Below are 15,891 nucleotides of genomic sequence, written 5' to 3'. Positions count from 1 at the left end.
ATGAAATCCTGCCGCTAGTGAGGGCTGACATGCCTGACCCCCAAACACAGCGAGCCAGACTATAGTCAAGCGAGAATACCGACGGGAAGTTGTACAACGCTCGCAATACCACTAGCTAAAGAAAAGTGCTTATTTCCAGTATGTGCGTGAGTTTTTATATTGTGATCAGTATAGCCCCTCATTGTGCTTCTTGTGTTTCCCCGCCAGCTGCTGTCAGGAGACACCAAATCGATGCCAAAACCTGTGTCAACACCTACTACCAACTAGCCAGCTAGCTAGCTAGGTTCCAATGGAGCTCACTTCACCAGGAATGGCTATTGAACCTTTCCAGTACTGTGGAATCTGTATTTGTACGCTCTTGTCTGGGACAATATTGACAATCAGGAGTTTCAGTGCGGCAATTGTTTGCTAGTGGAGGACTACAGGAATGAGGTGGCTATGCTTAGCAAACAAATCTAAAATCTGCGCAAACGTATGGGGAAAACGCAAATTGGAACTTTCTCGTTCTCAACTCCTATGGCAGGATGCCGCAAAGACCACTCCATCACGGTTGACTAAATTACTAAGTGTTACCTTATATTGTAAACTGTCATGGTCAAAACATATAGATTCAATGGTTGTAAAGATGGGGAGAGGTCTGTCCGTAATAAAGAGATGCTCTGCTTTTTCTGCAGGCTCTAGTTTTGTCTAATCTTGATTATTTTCCAGTCGTGTGGTCCAGTGCTGCAAGGAAAGACCAAGTTAAGCTACAGCTGGCCCTGAACAGAGAGGCAAGTCTTGCTATTCATTGAAATCAGCAGGTTGACATAATTACAATCCATGCCAGTCTCTCTTGGCTAAGACTTGAGGAGAGACTGACTGTATCACTTCTTCTTTATAATAAACATTAATGTGTTGAAAATTCCACATTGATTGCATAGTCAACTTACACACAGCTCTGATACACACACTTACCTCACCATACATGGCAGCAGGGGTCTTTTCACAGTCCCCAAATGCACATCAAATTCAAGAAAGCGTACAGTATTATATAGCACCATTATTGCATGGAACTCCGTTCGATCTCATATTGCTCAAATAAACCACAAACCTGGTTTAAAAAAACGGATAAAGCAACACCTCATGGCACTATGCCTCTCCCCTATTGGACCTAGATAGTTTGTGTGTGTGCATTGACATGCAGACTATGTGTGCCTTTAAAAAAAATGTATGTAGTTCCGTCCTTGAGCTGTTCTTTATTAATGTTCTGTATTATTCTGTATTGTTCTGTATCACTCCACGGTGTCCCCCTCCCAGAATGCAAAGAACCTTGGTTTGACCCTGGACAACACCCTGTCATTCTCTGCAAACAGCAAAGCAGTGACTTGCTCCTGCAGGTTCAAGCTCTACAACATCTAATCCAGGCACTTGTCGTCTCCCGTCTAGACTACTGCATCTCGCTGTTGACTGGGCTCTACGCTTCTGCCATCAAACACTTGCAATTTATCCACAACGCTGCAGCCCTGCTCCATAACACACTCCACTGGCTTCCAGTCAAAGATGCATCCACTACAAGACCATGGTACTTGCCTATGGGCAGCAAGAGGAACTGCCCCTTCCTACCTTCAGGCTATGCTCAAACCCTACACCCCAAACCGTGCACTCCATTCTGTCACTTCTGGTCTCTTCCCACTCCGATAGCTCCCGCTCAGCCTAGTCCAAGCTTTTCTCTGTCCTGGCACCTCAATGGTGGAAACAGCTTCCCCATGAAACAGGGACAGTGGAATCCCTGCCCATCATCCGATAATATCTGAAACCCTACCTCTTCAAAGAGTATCTTAAATAATCCCACAGCACCCCCCTCCCCCCTCCCCAAAGAAAAAAAAATATAATGCCTTTGGTGAACTAACACTCGTGCTTTACTTTTTCTCCCCCTCACTAGCTCTGACTTTTCTGATATATTGAGGGAAAAGGTACTTACTATGACTGTGGTATGTGGTTGCCCCACCTAGTTATCCCCTTGTGTTGTCTTAAGGGTAAAAAATGACAAGCCACTACGTTTAACAGCAGAGAAAACCCCCTAAATGACTTTTCCTAGAGTGATGGCTGAGATCAGTGATCGTGAGGACAGGAAGCCAGCCATCATCCTGGACTACAACCATAACAAAGGAGGTGTGGACAACCTGTACAAGGTGATTGGAATGTACAGCTGCAGGAGAATGACCTTCTGGCCCTTGGTCATCTTCCGTAACATCATTGATGTGTCCTCATACAATGTCTTCGTGATATGGAAAAAGATCAACCCTACCTGGATGCCTGATAAGCCAAACAAGAGGAGGGTGTTTCTGGAGCAGCTGGGAAAGGCACTTGTAACCCCACACATTCAAAGAAGGGAGCGCTTCCCCCGCACAGCAGCCTCTGCAGCGCTTGTGAAAGCTGTTCAGGGGGCTGCTAAATCTTGTCCTGATCCACCTGAGACTGCAGCTGGGGCAGACAAGAGGAGATGCCAATTCTCCCCACCAAAGAAGGACTGTAAAACAATACTATGTGCTGCACATGTGAGAAATACATCTGCAAAGTCCATGTACACACACTTGCATACTGTCCTACATGTGCTAATTACTGTTGATTGATTTATGTTCTTCACATTTTTGTTTTGTATCTATCATCTTACTTGACTCTTATTTATTGTTGTTTTTTATGAACCTTGTGGGTGGGGGCAATGGTTAAAAAAAATGGGAGAAGACTAGTATTTTGTAGTTGAATTCCTCATTGTACAGTATATAAGAATATATCACTATGTTGGCAAAAAAAGTTCAAGACTGTTATTGTTTCCCTTCAATAAAAGGAATTCAAAAGTAATTTCTGCACATTTCTGCTACAGAAAGAGTTAAGATGACTGCACTAACTGTAAGTCGCTCTGGATAAGGGATAATAACTAAAACATAAATATAAAATGTACTCTAAGCAGAGTGGGTCCGTTAGGGGGAAAACTATTCAACAAGATGTGTTTGTCATTATCTTATAGAACTGCAGTACATCACGTCTCCTAGACTTCAGTCTCTCTATGTGACTGCAGTACATTACGTCTCCTAGACTTCAGTCTCTCTCTCTCTCTCTCTCTCTCTCTGTGTGTGAGGGAGTAGTGGGTGAGAAGTCAACCAAAGCATTATTAAACAACACACACAGCACAGAGAGAGAGAGAGAGAGAGAGAGAGAGAGAGAGAGAGAGAGAGAGAGCGTGTTACTGAGGTGACCTTTTCTGCTGACGTCCTGCCAGGTCTGTCTTGGAAATGAGGTTGAAACTTCAGTACATATCCTGGTAAAAAAAAGAAGTTAAAAATATAGTCAACTCCACTTTGTCTTCTGGGGGGGATGTGATGCATGCTGCTTAAATACTATCTTTATGTAAACACATTTTGATTCATGCCGACAACCTATGATCTCAGTGGGACATGCACCCAGTTTAGAAAGGCTTTCTCTGAACATGGGAACTCTTTAGTCTTTCAGCAGGGAAAAGTAGGACACGTGTGCATGGAACAAACGAAAGAGTTATGATATAAACCCCCCCCACACACACACACACACACACACACACACACACACACACACACACACACACACACACACACACACATGTGAATACTTTATGTGGAGACACGGTGAAATATTACAAACACAAAGTAGAGAAATAAACATCAATATTACTCAATCATCGCATAACCGTTTCACTGAGAGAACCCATAGAACTCAAATGTGTGACATCATGGCCTTGGTCACAGTGTGTTGACAGGGCATGACAGAGTAGAGCTGCTGCTGTGAAGGATGTGTCGGGAATGACAGAGTAGAGCTGCTGCAGTGAAGGATGTGCAGGGCATGACAGAGTAGAGCTGCTGCAGTGAAGGATGTGTTGTGTTCCCTTCTATTGATAGCCCCTTCTCCTCAGACAGGACGAGGCGTCGACCTGGGAGCGCTGAGTTACACCGCAGTACAGGCCTGAGAGGACAGAGGTCCTTTATGTGTGTGTGTGTGTGTGTGTGTGTGTGTGTGTGTGTGTGTGTGTGTGTGTGTGTGTGTGTGTGTGTGTGTGTGTGTGTGTGTGTATTTGATGTGTATGTCTGTGGTGTATGTAGGCACCTGAGCTGTGCTATAAAGGAAACTGGGCATCTACCACCCCACTGTTTGCCAGAATCAAAAACATATCAATCCCTACAGATTTTTTAAAAAATCCAATCCACATGTATATTAGCCCCAATCAGCATGTAGCCTACCTATAGCATGTAGCCTATCTATAGCATGTATCCTACCAGTAGCATGTAGCCTACCAGTAGCATGTAGCCTACCTATAGCATGTAGCCTACCTATAGCATGTATCCTACCCATAGCCTGTATCCTACCCATAGCATGTATCCTACCAATAGCATATATCCTACCTACAGCATGTTCTCTACCTATATCATGTAGCCTACCTATAGCATATAGCCTACCTATATCATGTAGCATACCTATAGCATGTAGCCTACCTATAGCATATATCCTACCTATAGCATGTAGCCTACCTATAGCATGTATCCTACCTATAGCATGTAGCCTACCTATAGCATGTATCCTACCTATAGCATGTAGCCTACCTATAGCATATATCCTACCTATAGCATGTAGCCTACCTATAGCCAGATGAGAGTTGTGTCTCTGGTGGTAGCTTATGTTGCTTTTATTCCGGTAAAACACAATTTTCAACAGCTCAATTTATTTTAAAAATTACCAAGGAAATTACATTGGTTGTCACTTAACTAATAAAGCCTAATATTGCACAAGCCATTTTACAAACATTTGAATGTTGAAGGTGACCCACAGATCAGGAATAGGCCTACCTCTCGTCAGCATGCAAACCTCCGCACCGTGTGCAGTTTGAGTAGGCTACTGATATTTCCTGGGGTTGTTCAGCATGCAAAATTACTTTTAGATCAGTGACTGTCAACATAATTGTATGCTTAGTTAAAGCTAATGATCGAGATATGAGTCTCCAACCTCAGTGTTTTTTGCAGTTCGTTCCAGTCATTGGCGGGAGAGAACTGGAAGGAAAGGCAGCCAAAGGAAGAATTGGCTTTGGGGGTGACCAGTGAGATATACCAGCTGGAGCGCGTGCTACGGGTGGGTGCTGCTAAGGTGACCAGTGAGCTGAGATAAGGCGGGGCTTTACCTAGCAGAGACTTGTAGATGACCTGAAGCCAGTGGGTTTGGCGACGAGCATGAAGCAAGGGCCAGCCAAGCGTACGGGTCGCTGTGGTGGGTAGTATATGGTGCTTTGGTGAAAAAAAGTATGGCACTGTGATAGACTGCATCCAATTTGCTGAGTAGAGTGTTGGAGGCTATTTTGTAAATGACATCCCCAAAGTCAAGGATCGGTAGGATAGTCAGTTTTACGAGGGTATGTTTGGCAGCATGAGTGAAGGATAGGAAATAGGAAGCAGATTCTAGATTTAATTTTGGATTGGAGATGCTTAATCTGAGTCTGGAAGGAGAGTTTACAGTCTAACCAGACACCTAGGTATATGTAGTTGTCCACATATTCTAAGTCAGAACCGTCCAGAGTAGTGATGCTAGGTGGGTGGGCAGGTGCGGACATTGATCAGTTGAAGAGCATACATTTAGTTTTACTTGCATTTAAGAGCAGTTAGAGGCCACAGAAGGAGAGTTGTAAAGCATTGAAGCACATCTGGAGGTTAGTTAACACAGTGTCCAAAGAAGGACCAGAGGTATACAGAATGGTGTCAACTGCGTAGAGATGGATCAGAAAATCACCAGCAGCAAGAGCGACATCATTGATGTATAAAGAGAAGAGAGTCGGCCCGAGAATTGAACCCTGTGGCACCCCCATAGAGACTGCCAGAGGTCCGGACAACAGGCCCGGAGAAGTAGTTGGTGGATCAGGTGAGTCAATCATTTGAGAAACCAAGGCTGTTGAGTCTGTCGATAAGATGTGGTGATTGACAAAGTCGAAAGCCTTGGCCAGGTTGATGAATATGGCTGCACAGCTATGTCTCTTATTGATGGTGATTATGATATCGTTTAGGAACTTGACCGTGGCTGAGGTGCACCTGTGACCAGCTCTGAAACCAGATTGCATAGCGGAGATTGTGATTCGAAATGGTCGGTAATCTGACTTTAGAAAGGCAGATTAGTATAATAAAAACATCATTAGACTGCCAATGGCTCCCTCACCTATTCAGTGCTGTTAATCAGATGCCAGTGACACCGTGACTGGTTTCTGGTAGTTTCAGTTTCAGATTAAAACTCAGGTAACAGTTATTACATTAATTCTCAAAATGATTTTTTGACAACGGCAGTAAAACTCAGCTCCCCACCAACCGGTAGACTAAGAAAATATCCATATTGAAGCAGATCTGTGGTCGAGGAGATTGGACCACCCCTCTTGCGAATATGGAGCTCCAATCCCCCCATGTGACGATGTAGCTCACCATGCCCCTAGTTCATCTCCCCCCCGCGACTATGTAGCTCACCTCCCCCCCGCGGCTATGTAGCTCACCTCCCGCCGCGACTATATAGTTCACCGCATACCTTGCGGCTATGTAGCTCACCTCGCCCCCGTGACTATGTAGCTCACCTCCCCCCGTGACTATGTAGCTCACCTCCCCCCGTGACTATGTAGCTCACCTCCCCCCCGTGACTATGTAGCTCACCTTCCTCCGTGACTATGTAGCTCACCTCCCCCCCGTGACTATGTAGCTCACCTCCCCCCGTGACTATGTAGCTCACCTTCCCCCCGCGACTATGTAGCTCACCTCCCCCCCGCAACTATGGAGCCCACCTCCCCCCTGCGACTATGCAGCCCACCTCCCCCTTACGACTATGTAGCTCACCTCCCCCCCGTGACTATGTAGCTCACCTCCCCCCGCGACTATGTAGCTCACCTCCCCCCGCGACTATGTAGCTCACCTCCCCCCGTGACTAAGTTGCTCACCTACCCCAGTGACTATGTAGCTCACCTACCCCCGTGACTATGTAGCTCACATCCCCCCATGACTATGTAGCTCACCTCCCCGTGACTACGTAGCTCATCTCCCCTGTGACTATGTAGCTCACCTCCCCCCGTGACTACGTAGCTCACCTCCCCCCGTGGCGATGGAGCTCACCTCCCCCCGTGGCTATGGAGCTCACCTCCCCCCGTGGCTATGGAACTCACATCCCCCCATGACTATGTAGCTCACCTCCCCGTGACTACGTAGCTCACCTCCCCCTTGCGGCTATAGAGCTCACCTCCCCCCGTGGCTATGGAGCTCACCTCCCCCCGTGGCTATGGAGCTCACCTCCCCCCGTGGCTATGGAGCTTTCCTCCCCCTTGTGGCTATAGAGCTCACCTCCCCCAGTGGCTATGGAGCTCACCTCCCCCCGTGGCTATGTAGCTCACCTCCCCCCGCGACTATGTAGCTCACCATTCCCCTTGACTATGTAGCTCACCACCCCTCCTGTGGCTATAGAGCTCACCTCCCCCGCAACTATGTAGCTCACCTCCCCCTTGTGGCTATGTAGCTCATCTAACCCTTGTGACTATGTAGCCCACCTCACCCTTGTGGCTATGTAGCCCACCTCCCCCTTGCGGCTATGTAGCCCACCTCCCCCTTGTGGCTATGTAGCCCAACTCCCCCCGTGACTATGTAGCTCACCTCCCCCCGTGACTATGTAGCTCACCTTCCTCCGTGACTATGTAGCTCACCTCCCCCATGACTATGTAGCTCACCTCCCCCCGCGACTTTGTAGCTCACCTCCCCCCGTGACTATGTAGCTCACCTCCCCCCCGTGACTATGTAGCTCATCTCCCCCCACGACTATGTAGCTCACCTCCCCCTTGTGACTATGTAGCTCACCTCCCTCCGTGACATTGTAGCTCACCTCCCCCCCGTGACTATGTAGCTCACCTCCCCCCGTGACTAAGTAGCTCACCTCCCCCCGTGACTATGTAGCTCACCTACCCCCGTCACTATGTAGCTCAACTCCCCCCGTGACTATGTAGCTCACCTCCCCCCGTGACTATGTAGCTCATCTTCCCTTGCGGCTATAGAGCTCACCTCCCCCTGTGGCTATGGAGCTCACCTCCCCCTTGCGGCTATAGAGCTCACCTCCCCCAGTGACTATGTAGCTCACCTCCCCCTTGTGGCTATAGAGCTCACCTCCCCCCCGACTATGCAGCTCACCTCCCCCTTGTGGCTATGTAGCTCATCTCACCCTTGTGACTATGTCGCCCACCTCCCCCTTGTGGCTATGTAGCCCACCTCCCCCTGTGGCTATGTAGCCCACCTCCCCCTTGCGGCTATGTAGCCCACCTCCCCCTTGTGGCTATGTAGCCCACCTCCACCTGTGACTATGTAGCTCACCTCCCCCTTTTGTGGCTATGTAGCCCACCTCCCCCTTGTGACTATGTAGCTCACCTCCCCTTGTGACTATGTAGCTCACCTCCCCCTGTGACTATGTAGCTCACCTCCCCCTTTGTGGCCATGTAGCTCACCTCCCCCCTTGCGACTATGTAGCTCCTTCCCCCTTTGTGGCTATGTAGCTCACCTCCCCCTTTGTGGCTATGTAGCTCACCTCCCCCTTGCGACTATGTAGCTCCCTCCCCCTTTGTGGCTGTGTAGCTCACCTCCCCCTTTGTGGCTATGTAGCTCACCTCCCCCTTGTGGCTATATTGCTCACTTCCCGCCATAGCTATAGAGCTCACCTCCCATATTGCGGCTATGTACCTCACCTCCCCCTGTAGCTATAGAGCTCAGCTCCCACATTGCGACTATGTAGCTCCCCTCCTTCCTTGTGGCTATGTTGCCCACCACCCCCCTTGTGGCTATGTAGCTCCTCTCCTCCCTTGTGGCTATATAGCTCAGCACCCCCCCGCAACTATGTAGTTCACCTCCCCCTTGTGGCTATGTAGCTCACCTCCCCCCGCGGCTATGTAGCTCTCCCCCCTTGCGGCTATGTAGCTCACCTCCCCTGCGGCTATGTAGCTCACCTCCCCCCGCAGCTATGTAGCTCTCCCCCCTTGCGGCTATGTAGCTCACCTCCCCTGCGGCTATGTAGCTCACCTCCCCCCGCAGCTATGTAGCTCTCCCCCCTTGCGGCTATGTAGCTCACCTCCCCCTTGCGGCTATATAGCTCACCTCCCCACACAGCCACTCTCCATAGCTCAAATGATTAAATATGTATGTTATGGCAGGACTGTTGTATGCACAGATGAACACACACACAGGAAAAGACACACGCATACTGGCAGATAGACACAATGTGGGTTATGGTGGAAAAAAAACCTTTCTGTGTGTTTTTGTCTTGGGTCCTTGGAGATTTTGGAGATTATTTTAACTCAGTGTCTGGAACCTATAATTTCACTTCCCTTAAACAAGCTCCAAGTCAGTCTTTTCAAGAATCTCAGCAACAATGTCATGTCTGCTCGCCACAAATTGCTGGTACAAGTGCACTGCTGTATTTCAAACATGCAAGACCATGCAAAACCTTATTTACTTTAATACCAACACCATGTAAAACTAATTTACTGTAATACCAACACCATGTAAAACTAATTTACTGTAATACCAACACCATGTAAAACCAATTTACTGTAATACCAAGACCATGTAAAAAATTATTTACTGTAATAACAATACCATGTAAAAAAAAAAAAAAAAAAAAAAACATGTAATAACCAAGACCATGTAAAACTAATTTACTGTAATACCAAGACCATGTAAAACTAATTTACTGTAATACCAAGACCATGTAAAACTAATTTACTGTAATACCAAGATCATGTAAAACTAATTTACTATAATACCAACACCATGTAAAACCCATTTACCTGATATGCTTCATACCAAATTCTCCTCTGAAGCATCAGTCTGACAGAGAAGGGTCTCTGGGAATTTTATACTTTTAAATATAGCAGGTGAGGTAATGGCTCCAGTATATTCTGCATCACTAGCTGCCCCTATAAAAGTCAGATTTTACTGCCGCCTTTTTTGAGTCTTACCAGTTTACTGCTCACTTTGAGCATTACAACAGACCACTGTTATTGTAATCGACCCTGAGACGTGCATCTTAGCGGTTAGATACGAAGAGCCTCATTTGCCTCAAACCCGTTTGTTGCTTGTTTAGTGCAACAATACGCTAGCTTGAGTTCTTTTACCACCTGGTATTTCACACTATGTCAAGGCTTTTGACACAATGACCATTGAATAAAGTTTAAAAAACAAGGGTGTGTAACTGACTAAAAGACTAGGCCTGACAGCGTTGTTTGGAAGACATTTTCTCCATATCCTATCAGAACAGTAGTCGTGTGGAGGGTACCACCTCATCACCTGCCCAATGTGTGTCTCTCATATCAGCCATTTTGTGTCAGAACACTCATAGCCCGTCAGTTATTGCGGGGATATTACCTGGGAGTGGCTGCGACTAGAGCCGGGCGTATATTACACGATATTGGCCACGAATTAGCTGTCTCTGAAAAGTTTTTGAGATCGGAGACAAAATCCCCTTGTCATTGCCTACTTGGCCATCACTGATGCGTGTTAAATGTGAGCGGGTCAGAGACACATTCTAGTATGACTAGTATGCATTTGTTTTATAGTTTTTAGTAGGGGTTACAACAAAACAAAACCATACAGTACCAGTCAAAAGTTTAGACACACCACATTCAAAGGTTTTTCTTAATTTTGACTATTTTCTACATTGTAGAATAATAGTGAAGACATCAAAACTATGAAATAACACATATGGAATCATGTAGTAACCAAAAAAGTGTTAAACAAATCAAAATATATTTTATATTTAAGATTCTTCAATGTAGCCACCCTTTCCCTTGATGACAGCTCTGCACACGCTTGGCATTCTCTCAACCAGCTTCATGATGTAGTCACCTGGAATGCAATTCAATTGACAGGTGTTCCTTGTTATAGGTTAATTTGTGAAATTTATTTCCTTCTTAATGCGTTTGAGCCAATCAGTTGTATTGTGACAAGATAGGGGTGGGTTACAGAAGATAGCCCTATTTGGTTAAAGACCAAGTCCATATTATGGCAAGAACAGCTCAAATAAGCGAAACGACAGTCCATCATTACTTTAAAACATTAAGGTCTGTTAATACAGAACATTTCAAAAACGTTAAAGGTTTCTTCAAGTGCAGTCGCAAAAACCATCAAGAGCTATGATGAAACTGGCTCTCATGAGGACCGTCACAGGAAAGGAAGACCCAGAGTTACCTCTGCTGCAGAGGATAAGTGCATTAAACTTACCAGCCTCAGAAATTGCAGCCCAAATAAATGCTTTACGGAGTTCAAGTAACAGATACATTTCAACATCAACTGTTCAGAGGAGACTGCGTGAATCAGGCCTTCATGGTTGAATTGCTGCAATGAAACCACTGCTAAAGGTTACCAATCAGAAGAAGAGACTTGCTTGGGCCAAGAAACACAAGCAATGGACATTAGAACGGTGGAAATCTGTCATTTTGTCTGGTGAGTCCAAATTTTGAATTTTTGGTTCCAACCGCTGTGTCTTTGTGAGACGCAGAGAAGGTGAACGGATGATCTTAGCATGTGTAGTTCCCACAGTGAAGCATGGAGGGGGAGGTGTGATGGTGTAGGGGTGCTTTGCTGGTGTCACTGTCAATGATTTATTTAGAATTCAATGCACACTTAACCAGCATGGCTACCAAAGCATTCTGCAGTGTTACACCATCCCATCTGGTTTGAGCTTAGTGGGACAATCATTTATTTTTCAACAGGATACTGTATTTATTTATCTTGCTCCTTTGCACCCCAATATCTCTATTTGCACATTCATCTTCTGCACATCTACCATTCCAGTGTTTAATTGCTACATTATAATTACTTTGCCGCCATGTCCTATTTATTACCTTACCTCTCTTATCTTACCTTACTTGCACACACTGTATATATACTTTTTCTACTATATTATTGACTGTATGTTTGTTTATTCCATGTGTAACTCTGTGTTGTTGTATGTGTCGAACTGCTTTGCTTTATCTTGGCCAGGTCGCAGTTGCAAATGAGAACTTGTTCACAACTAGCCTACCTGGTTAAATAAAGGTGAAATAAAAAAATAAATATATTCATTTTTTTTTACCAAATCCAAATGTCTAAAACGACTTCGATATCTTTTCATGTTGCAATGGAGCCTCTAAAGTTGACTGATTGACTCCAGATGCAAATGATTTCAATGGCAAACTGTTACAGCCGGACATTACTTTCCTTCTTGTGTTAATGGAAGGGTTACATGTCACCAGCCAGGGCATTATAATCCCTTCATTTTGCATAACATCTCATAGGGGTTTTAAAGGTCATGAGTAAGTTGTTTTACCAGCCTGTTTTCTGCACCATCCTGAGGGCATAACATGGGAGTAGTCAGTCATGCGTCCTCTCTCCTGCATCCTCTCTCCTCCCTCCCCTCTGGCCACCTTTTGAAAAAAGTCTAAGGTAATTGAGAAGAGGAGGAGAGGAGAGGGAAAGTGGACGAAAATGTGCTTGTATGAAATGAGATTCCTTCTCCAATTGCGTGTCATCAGGCAGATGGTGTTTAGATGGTGTAGAATTCTACAGATGGTGTTTAGATGGTGTAGAATTCTACAGATGGTGTTTAGATGATGTAGAATTCTACAGATGGTGTAGAATACTACAGATGGTGTTTAGATGGTGTAGAATTATACAGATGGTGTTTAGATGGTGTAGAATTATACAGATGGTGTTTAGATGGTGTAGAATTCTACAGATGGTGTTTAGATGGTGTAGAATTCTACAGATGGTGTTTAGATGGTGTAGAATTCTACAGATGGTGTTTAGATGGTGTAGAATTCTACAGATGGTGTTTAGATGGTGTAGAATCCCAAAATTAATGAATAAAGCGATAAATAAAAATTGAGTTAGTTAAAAAAAATATAGAGATCAAAGGATAAGTAGCATATAGTTTTTAAATGTTTGCATGCTTTTCTCCTTCAAGAAAACAATAGCTGATTCGAAGGACTGTGGCAGATTTCAGGTAGGATGCACTTGTGCTTCCTCGCCAAAAGGAGGCTATCGAGGAGGGGAGGACCGTCTTCCGTTTTTGCCTACTAACAGATTGACACTGTCCTCGAACGGTTTCCGGGTCACGGAGCAGAAAGGATGAAGGCAACAGGGCAGAGGACTGACTTTTTTCCTCAAATGGGAAAAGGCCAGTGAGAGGTGACCTGGGACACCTAACCCCTAAACTGGCAGCAGAAGTAATCACATGTCTGGTGTCTTTTGAGGGTTCTGGGTTCCTTACGCCTGGATCACATTCAGAAGACAGAAATAGGAGAAAACTAATGTACCGTTACTCTTTCGAAACATATGATCATGGGAATTTGTTTCGTTGCTGTTTCTCGTTAACAGGCGAAAATATCTGTAAAGACACACATGTTCCGCGGTATAACACAATGCCACAGGATGTCATGTATGTCGCTGAAACCCTCAACTTTTAGAGACAATCCTCTTTTCCCCCTCTCCTGCTGAACTGTGGGCTTGCTCTTGTGACAAGGACAGATTATTTAGAAAGTCTCAGCCACAAGCCTGAACACAAATTACACGTTGCTGCAAATGGTGGTTATCTTTGGGGTCAGCCTTTAAACCGTAGCCTTGGTTAGGATATGTATTATTTATTCATTATGAAGAGGTCATCAATCCCATATTTCCGCTCATTGATTAATGAGTATCTTTAAGACCACAGGACATTATAGATATTTTTTTTTGCTTTTGTTTTTTGTTGTTCTTGCTTTTATCCACTACTATTTTGTATTATTCATGAATTTCAGTTTGTATTGACTGCATTGAGACACTACTATTCTCATTTATATACACTACCGTTCAAACGTTTTGGGTCACTTAGAAATGTCCTTGTTTTTGAAAGAAAAGCACATTTTGTCCATTAAAAATAACATCAAATTGATCAGAAAAACAGTGTAGACATTGTTAATGTTGCAATTGACTATTGTGGCTGGAAACGGCTGCATTTTATACGGTTATATCGACATAGGCGTACAGAGGTCCATTATCAGCAACCATCACTCCTGTGTTCCAATGGCACGTTGTGTTAGCTAATCCAAGTTTAGAATTTTAAAAGTCTAATTGATCATTAGAAAACCATTTTGCAATTATGTTAGCACAGCTGAAAACTGTTGTACTGATTAAAGAAGCAATAAAACTTGCCTTCTTTAGACTTGTTGAGTATCTGTGTCATGTACTGTCATGTTGTGTCTTGTTTCTGTCCTTTCCCTTCACCCTGTCTCCCTCTGCTGGTCGTTGTTAGGTTACCTTTTCTCCCCCGCTTTCCCCCAGCTGTTCCTTGTCTCCTCTTGACTACCTCGTCACCCCTTCTCCCACCTGTTCCCCTTTTCCCTCTGATTAGTCCCCTATATCTCTCTCTGTTTTTGTTCCTGTCCTTGTCGGATTCTTGTTTGTTGTGTTTCATGCCTGAGCCAGACTATCGTCATGTTTGCTGTAACCTTGTCCTGTCCTGTCGGAATCTGCCGGTCTATCTGAGCCTACCTATGTTTGGTTATTAAAGAAGCTCTGTTTAAGTTAGTTCGCTTTTGGGTCCTCATTCACTCACCGTAACAGAAGAATCCGACCAAGAATGGACCCAGCGACTTCGGATCCTCTCCACTCAGCCGTCGAGATCCAGGGAGCGATGCTAGGCAGACACGAGCAGGAATTGTCTGCTGCTCGACAAGCCGTTGAGACCCTGGCCACCCAAGTCTCCAACCTCACAGAACAGGTTCACCATCTCCGCCTCGATCCACCGGCCACTTCCAGGGCTTTCGAATCTCCGGAGCCCAGAATCAATAACCCGCCGCGTTACTCTGGGGAGCCCACTGAATGCCGCTCGTTCCTCACCCAGTGTGATATTGTGTTTTCTCTCCAGCCCAACACTTACTCCAGGAGCACTGCTCGTGTCGCCTACGTCATATCTCTCCTTATTGGACGGGCTCGTGAGTGGGGCACGGCAATCTGGGAGGCAAGGGCTGAGTGTACTAACCAGTATCAGGACTTTAAGGAGGAGATGATACGGGTTTTTGATCGATCTGTTTTTGGGGAGGAGGCTTCCAGGGCCCTGTCTTCCCTATGTCAAGGTAATCGATCCATAACAGACTACTCTATTGAGTTTCGCACTCTTGCTGCCTCCAGTGGCTGGAACGAGCCGGCTTTGCTCGCTCGTTTTCTGGAGGGTCTCCGCGCAGAGGTAAAGGATGAGATTCTCTCCCGGGAGGTCCCTTCCAGCGTGGATTCCCTGATTGAACTCGCTATTCGCATTGAGCGACGGGTTGATCTTCGTCACCGAGCTCGTGGAAAGGAGCTCGCGTTCTCCGTTGCCCCCCTCTCCGCATCACTACCATCTTCCTCTGCCGGCTCGGGAGCTGAGCCTATGCAGCTGGGAGGTATCCGCATCTCGACTAAGGAGAGGGAACGGAGAATCACCAACCGCCTCTGTCTCTATTGCGGTTCTGCTGGTCATTTTGTCACTTCATGTCCAGTAAAAGCCAGAGCTCATCAGTAAGCGGAGGGCTACTGGTGAGCGCTACTACTCCTGTCTCTCCTTCAAGATCCTGCACTACCTTGTCGGTCCATCTACGCTGGACCGGTTCGTCAGCTTCCTGCAGTGCCTTAATAGACTCTGGGGCGGAGAGCTGTTTTATGGACGAGACCTGGGCTCGGGAACATGACATTCCTCTCAGACAGTTAAGGGAGTCCACGGCCTTGTTCGCCCTGGATGGTAGTCCTCTCCCCAGGATTCAGCGTGAGACGCTACCTTTAACCCTCACTGTTTCTGGTAATCATAGCGAAACCATTTCTTTTTTAATTTTTCGTTCACCTTTTA

The sequence above is a fragment of the Oncorhynchus mykiss genome, chromosome 25 (assembly GCF_013265735.2).
Source record: "Oncorhynchus mykiss isolate Arlee chromosome 25, USDA_OmykA_1.1, whole genome shotgun sequence".
In the NCBI taxonomy this organism is placed as follows: domain Eukaryota; kingdom Metazoa; phylum Chordata; class Actinopteri; order Salmoniformes; family Salmonidae; genus Oncorhynchus; species Oncorhynchus mykiss.
Note: the sequence above shows the minus strand (reverse complement) of the source record.